Raw genomic sequence first — 7,847 nt, 5'->3', positions numbered from 1 at the left:
GAAAGATAAAGATACACAGCCATGAGAAGCTTTGAGATTCCAGAAATAAACCATGTCTCTTTTTAATTCACAGGAATTTGAATATCATTCAGTTGGGAGAGAAATCTTTTGAACATTGTGCCAAGTCAACAAAATTGCCACATGCAAAAGAATGAAGTCATACTTAATCTCACACCACTCATGTCCATCATGAGTGGATATTTTCTCCTACTTATTTACTGGTCCTCTAAAAGTATTATCACTTTGAGTAAAAAAATAATAATTCTAGAAATGGATGGAAGTCATGGTTAGCCATCGGACTGTACTTAATGTTACTCAATTGTACACTTTAACATTGTAAATTTTATGTGTCTGGCACTGGTAGTGTATGCATAAGTAGTGTGCTTGCCCATGCATAGGCATGAGGAAGTTTGAGGTTAATATGGGATGTCTACCTCTACTGTCTCTGCCTTAATTTTTTTTGAGACAGTGTCTTTCATTGAACCTGGAGCTTCCTGTTTTGGTCCTGTCTCGGGTGCCCACTCCAGCAATGGGTGTCTAGGCGCTCATTGTCTCACCTGGTTTTCATGTAGGTGCTGGGGATCCAAACTCAAACCCTTGCTCACTACGTCCTCTCCTCAGCTCCCAGAATAAAAGATAATTTGCTTATCACACATCTGACAAGATATTTGGCTCTAGAAAACGAAAAACAAATAACCTAATTCAAAGGACTTGAGGACAACTACTTTCCTCAATGGAGATAGGAAAGGAATGCAGGAACAGACACTTGACATCATCAGTCATCAGAAAAGTGCAAACCTAATCAAACCCACAATGTGAGACCACTTGACAGCCACTAATCTTAAACAGTAAGAAAACAGGAAGTAGAAAACATGCACACGCGCGCGCACACACACACACACACACACACACACACACACACACACACAATTAGAAACCCCAAATACGTCTAGAAGGAAGGGCTGTAAAGGATGAGGCCCTTTTGAAAAACAATTTGACAACCCCTAAAAACGTTCAGCAGAATTAGCAATAGCAATTCAAGTTCTAGGTACTTACCTAAGACAGATGCAAACATTTAGCCACACAGGCACCATTTATCATCCTCCAAAGGTGGATGAACACTCACATCCACCATCAATGAATAAGTAAAATTTGTCTTCATTCAGCCATACACAGTGAGATGCTAAATATGCTACAACATGATCAAACTTGAAAGGAAAAAGCAAAGGCAGCCAGATACAAAAAGCCACATCTTATTAAAACAGGCAAGAATGTGTAGGGACAGAAAGTAGGCTGATGGTTACTTAGGGAGTTGGAGGGGGCAGAAGAGGAGGAGATATAGCCTGTTATGTACTGGGGCTTCTCTTAACCTTGGCCTTGCCACTTTCTCTCATTCAAACATTAGACTTGAAGATAAATTATTTAGGAGTATGTTTCTATTAAACTAGCTTCAAATCTGAGCAGAGTTGGAATATGTTCTTGTAATTCCCAGAAGAGATTGCCTCAAATGCTTTCTAGCCTATGATTTTTTTCTGTCCAGCTTACACTACTTACAGCTTATTTTCCCTTGAAACCAAGTTTTATCAAAAAAACTGAACAATTAAGCAGATTAGAAGTTAACACAAACACCATGAAAACTGTTAGTCAGTGGTCATTGTTAAACCTGATTCTAAATAGACGTAATCAAAGGGCACCTGAAAAGAGTTGGTTCAAATTTTGCTTTTAAAAAGTGATTTTGAGATTATAGACTTACCTACAATTTCCAAAGACTTAAAATGTAAGCTTTTAGAACTCAGCATTGGCAGAAGCATTTATAGTCATTTTTTAAAGTAACACTTTATAGTTCTCCATCTTAAATGGTCCCTAACATACATGCAAGAATGAAGGCAAAGGGAAAAACCAATAATAAAAGTGTTCTAAATTACAGTAATAGTTGCATATATCTGTAAATATGCTTAAAACCATGGAATTGTACACTTCACATGAGTGAGTTGTGTGGCATGTGAATTACATTTTAATAATGCTTTAACTGTTCCCCTCCCCCCAAACAATGCCCAGTTAGTACATTCAATGGTATCAGCTTTCTAGTTGCTGTTTTATCCATAATGGGCATGGATCTGAATTGACCAAACTCTAGGACATTGAGTATTATTCTACCTTTTTGTTCTTGTGGTGGTTTGAATAAAAATGGTTCCCATAGCTCATATATTTGAATGCTCAGTCACCAAGGAGTGATACTATTTGAAAAGATTAGAAGGATTAGGAGGTGCTGCTTGTTGGAGGAAGGGGATGTCACTGGGGATAGGTTTTGAGGTTTCAAAAACCCATGTCAGGCCCCTCTCTCTCTCACACCAATCGGTCCCATTGTTTTTAGCCTCTATTCTGAAGTTCTCTTTCCCATCTTCTCTCTTCTATAGGATTTTTGCTTCCAGCAGCGGCATATCTGCTCATTTAAGCTAATACCATCTACAGAGGACAACTAGAAAACCTGTGCAGAATGCAAGAACTATGTTTGAAGAATCTGCAAAGTTTCCAAGACAGTGAGAACTTGAAGGGTCAAACCCCAGAGAGAAAGAAGGTACATGGAGATGAGCTTGTCAATCATTTGATGCTGCTTTGATGTATTTGTTGAATCTCAATATGCAAACTCAGAGAACATTGGGTGGTCTTACGGGGCTAATATGACACATTTGAGATCAAAGGCCACTAAAAAGGACACCCTAAAATATCATTAGATATAGTATCATGTTATATTGGTGGTGTGTCCTGTCTACCCTCCCACAATGAACTAGGTCTTCTAGTATTTATTATACCTTTGGAAAATCCTCTTCACAGCTGCTCTGGGTGTGGTCATATGATCTGTTTTTATCAATAGTACATCAGCAAATGTCACATAAAGAGAGATTCAAAGGGCTAGAGAAATGGTTCAGTGGTTAAGCTTGCTTATTGTTACTCCGGAGCACCCAAGAATGGTTTTAAACATCCAACCCAGCCTGTAACCATGCACTCTTAGAGGCCTGACACCCTCTTCTGGCCTCCACTGGCACCTACACTAATTCGGCATTCATTCACACAGAGATGCACAAATAAGAATAATACAAAATAAATCTCTTTAAAACAGAGAGATTGCATATGCCTTGCTCATTGGGATTGCATTTTAGGATCCAGCCTTCACACTTAAGTCAAGGTTATTTCAAGGGAGAGATATGCCATAAAGCCTACAAGATGTGACATTATGTTCAGGGAGAGGTCACAAGGAAAGCATTCCAAGTTCTCAGCCAAGGTCCCAACTGAATGGATCTTTAAGAATAGTTCTAGCCAACACCAAAAGTGTTGTGTGTGATATTTCTCTTGTCATTCCTTGTATTTTTGTAAGTGGAGTTGTTGTTTATTTTAAAACTAGGCATTATGTCTTAAAATCTACAGGGTTGACTTGTGTGTTTACTTTACCTCTGGCTGGTAATTGGAAGTAGAGGTGGTTTCAAAAATATTTATGTTCATTATTATTTTAAATTATGTGTATATGTGGGTACTCCACTAACTGGGGCAAAAAAAATCTGTTCCATCAACCCAGAGAATTAGAAGAAATAACAAATCAATGTTTTAAGCCATAAGTATTGAGGTGTTTTGAGATACAGTAATAAACAATTAAAACAGTTGAGAATTAAAAAGAAAAACCCTTAGGTGAACAAAAACAGGTCCATATCTTGAAAAAGATTATCACTTGGCCCAGCAGTTCAAAGCATGGGCTGTTCCTTTAGAAGATCTGAGTTTTACTTCCCAACACCCACATCAGGAAGCTCAGGGCCACCTACATTCTGGCTCTGGGAGGATCTGATGCCTCTGATTTTCAAGGGCACCTGAACTCACTGGCACGTTTGCCACCCATTCACCCACATGATACACATAATTACAAATAATAGTAAACATGCAACTTTTGTTAATAACTTCTACTTCCAGTTGCCTGCTGCCTTAGTTGGGGTTTTATTGCTGTGAACAGAAACCATGACCACAACAACTTTTATAAAGAAAACATTTAATGGACGCTGGCTTACAGTTCAGAGGTTCAGTCCATTATCAGCGTGGCGGGAAACATAGTAGCACACAGGCAGACATGGTGCTGGAGAAGGAGCTGAGAGTTCTACATCTGGATTCACAGACAGCAGGAAGAGATTGAGACACTGGCCAGGCTTGAGCATGTGAACTCTCAAAGCCCATGCCCGGATACACTTCTTCCAACCAGGCCATGCCTCCTAATGGTGACATTCCCTGTGAAAGGGGGCCATTCCTATTCAAACCACCACATTCCAATCCATCTTCACTAATGGCCTCTCATTAGTATCAAGCCTCAGCTGCTCTCCATGACTCTTCATGCCTTCAAAACACACTACCAAGTCCGACTGCCAGCATGAAGTGCAAGTTTGGCCACCTCTGGAACAGAGCTTCTGTGTGCTGACTCTCAGGAAACACTTTCCAGAAGATTTTACCTCAACAGTGCTGATCTCCTCTTAATCACCACTAAATTCTCAGCTCTGACCTACTAGCATGGAGTATCCCAACAAAGCAAAGGTTTTGCTTTAGTAGTTCTGATACCACATTAATCACAGTTGGTCCTTCAGCCCCAGCTAACCAGAACCACAGACTCTTAAATCAAAATAACATAAACACACAAAATCATACCTGTAGTTTTTTTTAACTTACAAGGCAAACAAGTAAATGAACAAACAAAACCTCTACCATGCTTACAAACACATAAGAAGCGATGAGGAAAATCAGACACTAGAAAGAAACCTAAGGGAGATCCAGCTATGGACATTATCAGACAGAGAATATAAAATAGCTGTGACTAATATTTCAATGAATTAAATATCAAGATATTTTCAGCATAGATACAGAAGCCATGTAAAAGAACTTAAGTGAAATTTAAGAACTATGTATGCACACCTTTAAACCTAACACTTAGGAGGCAGAGACAGGAGGATCCCTGTGTGTTCAAGGTCAGCTTGGTATACATACCAAGTTCTAGGCCATTCAGGACTACATATAGAGGCCCTGTCTCAACAAACAAACAAAGAGCTTACATATTCAATAATTAAAATAAGAACTCTGTAAACTGTTTAACAGAAAAGATACAGCTGAAGAGAAAACCTGTGAACTAGAACAGAGAATCAAAGAATGTATCTAGACTGAGGCACAGAGTGGCAAAAGAATAGATAGTAAAGAAGGACAGGATGTGTATGTAATTGAAGGTGTGTGTGTGTGTGTGTGTGTGTGTGTGTGTGTGTGTGTGTGTGTGTGTGTGGTGGGGAGGGGGTGAAATAGAAACGTGTGAAGAAATAACAGTCATGTGTGGTGGTGCACTTCAATGCTAGCTAGCACTCAGGAGACTGAGACTGCAGGTTCACAAGTGTGAGAATATCATGGGCTACACAATAGTACAAGAATAATAAACAGCGATTTCCTGAGACCTCAAGCCACAGAGTCAAGAAGCTCTACAAACTTCACTGAAGACAGACATAAAAAAAGGCACAGCATGATACACCAAAGGAAAAGTTCTGCAAGGAAAGAGCATATAGAACAGCTAGACATCTCCTACAGAGCACTTGCTTGGTACGTGCAAAGCCCTGGCTTTGACCCTCAGCAATGGGGCTGGGACAAAGTCAAACGCTGTGTGATAGGTGGGAGAACAAAACTCAACTCTGTTTCAAAGGCTCATCTCCCCAACACCCGAACAGCTGCATTTCTCTTCTCTGCATACATGCTGTAAAGGGTTTCTGTTCTGTCAGAAGGAAAGTCAAACTCCTCATCACACTTCATGTGGCCTTCTAGGGTCTTGTGTCTGCATATCTTTGTAGCCTCCTTTCTCCTCAGTCTCGGAACTCTGGACATAAGTCCTCTGGCTTTCAATTCCTCTAAATTGCTTCACTGTCACCCACGTCAGGGCATTTGCACGTACTATTTCTATCACCTGGAACTTTCTCTTCTCATACTCCTGCTCTGGGCTTTCCTACTTTCTTTCACACTGTAGTTACAACACCACTTCCTTTCTAGATGCCCTGGTCTTGGTAATTTCTCTCTGCTTGTTACTCCCTGAAATTCTATCAAAACATCTGTCATAGTTTATTTACAACTATCTCCCTTTATAAACAAGTTCAAAAGGACAGACGGTGTGCATTTGCTCATAAATGTCATCTTAGCTCAGAATGGACACTGAGTAAAAATGACTAATATTAGAGTCTTTCATGGTTTGTCTTCAAGACTGTCCATCACACCTCACTTCTAGTGTTAGCTTTTTCTTTTCTTTAGTTTCTAAAGAAAACATCTGTAAAATGGGTGTATTCTAATTATCTTTAAAGGTCTTTTTAACCTTTCTGGATTTTTCTGCAATTAAAATAAAAATGTAAATGAATATTCATACCACAGGACTCACCTATACTACCCCAATTTAACAAAGTATGTATGCATGCATGTATATATGTATTTTAGGACTAGGACTCCTGTAGCCTACAATGACTTCAAACTCACTATGTAGCTGAGGATGGTGTTGAACTCTTGATCCTCCTGCCTCAGCCTGCATGCTGGTATGACAGGGATGAACTACCACATCCAGCTTACTCAACAAGATTTGCTCTTTTAAAAAAAATGCAGTTACTCTTGTATCCTCAAATGACACTCTGGCTTTTTAGCCACTCCAGGATCTGATTCAAAAATGGCCTTCCTTGTTTTCTTTGTAGGCTTTTGTGGCTCCTTTCCAGTTTTCTTCACAGACTTTGTTTTTCTCTGCCTCCTCCTCTCTCTCAGCTAAGCACAGCTTCTCTGTCGTGCTCTGTAACCCTGCCACTGTTTGATGAGTCTTTTTATGTGCCATCTGAATGGGCCGGCTCTGTCTCACGACCTCTTCAGTTCTACCTCCATCTTCATGGCAAAAATTTTGTTGTGTTGTTGTTACTTTGTCTGCTCATCTAATTCACTTAGCAATTCAGCTTAGTAATTGGCTTAAGGTTAAAGAAAGAATGCTTTCACTTAGTCTTTGGTGTTACCAGTGGCGTCACCAGTGACAACAGTACCTGACTTGGTAAATTGTGACAAGGTTTTGCTCTGTTCAGGATCCCCTTGAACCTCAGAGATCCCCCTGAGTGCTGGGATTACAGGTGTCCTGACTTCCGGTATTGTATTGGTGTGTACTACCTCAAAGTACTTTTGCTCTTCTTCTTCTTTTTAAATGTGCATTGGTGTTTGGCCTGCTTCTGTGTCCGTGTGAGGGTATTAGAGGCCCTGGAACTTGAGTTACAGACAGTTGTGAGCTGCCATGTGGATGCTGGGACTTGAACCCCAGTCCTCTGAAAGAGCAGCCAGTGCTCTAGAGCTACCAGTGTTCTTAACCACTGAGCCATTTCTCCAGCCCCACTATTTTAGTTCTTTATCTACTATATACACTTAAAACTTCATTCATTCCCCCTCTAACTTGTTATCCCTTAATAAAACCTTATGTAAGGGTCCACTTTGTGACCAAATCCAATATCAAGCCTTTATTAACAACAGAAATAGTACATTTATTTACATGCACTATCATTGACATGTTACATTATAAATGATGGTAAATTCACCCAGTAAATCAAACCGCTGGTGTTTGTAAACTAAGTGCTAAGTTACTAGGCAAGAGACCATCAGGTCTGAGGGAAAGGATATTGGCAGAGAGAATATAGAGAAAAGTTCTGAGTATTGTCAATAATTTCAGATTTGGGGTATGTGGAGGTCTGACTGTTAAGCCATCAGAAATGGTTTAACAGCATGAGAAAGAAAAGGTTCGGTGGACTTTGGGTTCAAGAATAAACCAGTGTGAGGAT

The sequence above is a fragment of the Mesocricetus auratus genome, unplaced genomic scaffold (assembly GCF_017639785.1).
Source record: "Mesocricetus auratus isolate SY011 unplaced genomic scaffold, BCM_Maur_2.0 Super-Scaffold_100014, whole genome shotgun sequence".
NCBI classification, from domain to species: domain Eukaryota; kingdom Metazoa; phylum Chordata; class Mammalia; order Rodentia; family Cricetidae; genus Mesocricetus; species Mesocricetus auratus.
The sequence above is the reverse complement of the archived record's forward strand: the minus strand, read 5'-3'. Positions refer to the sequence as shown.